The sequence below is a fragment of the Furipterus horrens genome, unplaced genomic scaffold (assembly GCF_987537825.1).
Source record: "Furipterus horrens unplaced genomic scaffold, mFurHor1.1.pri manual_scaffold_2, whole genome shotgun sequence".
Classification (NCBI taxonomy): domain Eukaryota; kingdom Metazoa; phylum Chordata; class Mammalia; order Chiroptera; family Furipteridae; genus Furipterus; species Furipterus horrens.
In genome coordinates, this window is record NW_028327172.1 from 130324210 (window position 1) to 130327277 (window position 3068).

General features: G+C 37.4%; 1 pseudogene; it reads right to left on the reverse strand.

Annotated features, from left to right (window-relative positions):
* Positions 1 to 206: 206 nt before the first annotated feature.
* Positions 207 to 1607, reverse strand: LOC150019489 (elongation factor 1-alpha 1-like; annotated as a pseudogene).
* Positions 1608 to 3068: the final 1461 nt, after the last annotated feature.

Here is a 3068-nt window from a genome sequence, read left to right on the forward strand (position 1 = left end):
CCATACACACACACACACACACACACACAAAAAAAAACAAAAAAAACAAAAAAAAACAAATGGTTCACAAAATTCTTCTTTTCTTCTGAAGGTTTTATAATGCATTGTAATTATTAACCAGTCATTTACTATTAAACTGAAATGGCCAATTGAGACAAACAGTTCTGAGACTGTTCTTCTATCATTGATTAAGACTAGGATGGCAGGTGTTGGGGATAATATTCATTTAGCCTTCTGAGCTTTCTGGGCAGACTTAGTGACTTTACCAGTTCCAGCTGCCTTCTTGTCCACTGCTTGATGATACCCACAACAACTGTCTGTCTCATGTCATGAACAGCAAAACCACCCAGAGGAGGATAGTCAGAGAAGCTCTCAACACACATGGACTTTCCAGGAACCATATCAGTGATGGCAGCATCATTATATTTCAAAAATGTTGGGTCATATCCCAGCTTTTTTCCAGAATGACAATCAACCTTCTCCTTCAGCTCAGCAAATTTGCAAGCAATATGAGCTGTGTGACAATCCAGAACAGGTACATATCCAGCATGGATTTGGCCTGAATGGTTCAGGATAATCACCTGAGCTGTGAAGCCAGCTGCTTCCATTGGTGGGTCATTTATGCAGTCACCAGCCACATTGCCATGATGAACATCTTTGACAGACATGTTCTAGACATTGAAGCCCACAATGTCCCCAGGAAGAGCTTTACTCAAAGCTACATGGCGCATTTCAACAGAATTTACTTCAGTTGTAATGTTGACTGGAGCAAAGGTGACCACCACGCCAGATTTGAGAACACTAGTCTCCACTTGACCCACAGGGACAGTACCAATGCCACCAATTTTGTAGACATCCTGGAGGGACAGATGCAGAGGCCTGTCAGTTGGATGAGTTGGTTGCAGGATGCAATCCAGAGCTTCAAGCAGCATAGTTCCACTGACATTGCCGTCATTACTGGTAACTTTCCAACCCTTGAACCAAGGCATCTTAGCACTTGGCTCTAGCACAGTCACCATTCCAACCAGAAATTGGCACAAATGCCACTGTGTCAGGGTTGTAGCCAATTTTCTTAATGTAGATGATGACTTCTTTAATAATTTCCTTATATCTCTTCTGGCTCTAGGGCGGTTCAGTGGAATCCACTTGGTTAACACCAACAATCAGCTGTTACACATCCAGTGTGTAAGCCAGAAGGGCATGCTCATGGGTCTGTCCATTCTTGGAGATACCTGCTTCAAATTCACCAATATCAGCAGAACAATCAGGACAGTACAGTCAGCCTGAAATGAGCCTGTAATCATGTTTTTGATAAAGTCTCTGTGTCCTGGGGCATTGATGATGGTCACATAACACTTGCTGTTCTCAAATTTCCACAGGGAGTTATCGATGGTGATACCATGCTCACATTCAGCTTTCAGTTTATCCAAGACCCAGGCATACTTGAAGGAGCCCTTGCCCATCTCATCAGCCTCCTTCTCAAATTTTTCAATGGTTCTTTTGTTGATCACACCACATTTGTAGATCAGATGATCCATAGTGGTAGACTTGCCGGAATCTATATGTCCATTGACCACAATGTTGATGTGAGTCTTTTCCTTTCCCATTTCAGCTTTGATTTAGTAATTGTTTTTGTGACACCTGCGTTCTTGAGGCAAACCTGTTGCAAAAAAAGCTAATTTTCTGTGTACAAGTTGTTCACTTAGTTAGGTTTTTTCCTAGGTATTTTATTTTTTGATACATTTTAATGGAGTTGTTTTCTTAGTTTTTCTTTCTGATAGTTTGTTATTGGAGTATAAATGTCAATTAATATTTGACAAATGAGGCAAGAACATTAAATTGGATGAAGATACTCTAGTCAATAAATTGTATTGGAAAAATTGGACGGATAAGTACACGCACACACAAAATTCAACCATCTCTTACACCATACACAAGAGTAAACTCAAAATGGATCAAATACTTAAATGTGAGACTTGAAACCATAATAATTCTAGAAGAAAACATAGGCAGTAAAATCTCAGAAATTGCTCGTAGCAATATTTTTTCCAATATTTCTCCTTAGGCAATGGGGGTGGTGGCAAAAGAAAAAATAAGCAAATGGGACTACATCAAACTAAAAAGTTTTACATAGCAAAGGAAACCATAAACAAAATGAAAAGAAAACCCAGTGAATGGGATAATTTATTTATCAATGATACATCTGATAAGGGGTTAATATCCAAAATTTATAAAGAAATTATACAACTTAACATGAAAAAAACAAACAATCCAATTAAAAAATGGGCAAAGAACCTGAATAGACACCTTTCCAAACAGGACATACAGATGGCCAATAAACATATAAAAAAATGCTCAACATTACTAATCATCAAAGAAATCCAAATTAAAACCACAATGAGATATCACCTCACACCTATCAGAATGGCTATCATCAAAAAATCATCCCTATATTTTATGTAAATGTCCAATTTCCCTTGATTAACTGTGGAAAAGCTTAACGAACGATAGATCAGGAAATAAAGAGACTAAAAACAGATACAGGACATGAGCTTGAGGAAACAGATAGATACCATATATTTATGCCAAAATGGGATAAAGGGTGTGTGGGGGGGTGTTCATCTTGTGACAAGTAAGAGTGCAGTAGTGTGCTGGGACAAACTTGTTCCCAATAGTAAGAGCTAATTGATAAAATTTCAGGAATTGCAAGCCAGTTGTCAAACAAAGACATTAAAAATTAAGTTGCATGGACTTATTGTTTAAAAATTACATTAGAAAACAAAGTAACTTATATGCAAAACTTATTGCTCCTAATTAGTTACTGTTACCTATGTTTATGAGGTTGTTTATATCTATTGTATCTCTATGAATGGAATACCATGTAATCATGTGCTACTGCACATTTCTCCCTAACATGACATTCAGTGACTAAACATTGAATGAGAAAAGGCAAATGCTACCAGTCAGATCTTGATTGAATGTTTGGTCAATTATTCAGAGTTACAAAAAATGAGGGTAAATGCTAATGATACAAATTAAATTTAAAAGTGTATTATGTCAGCATCTAT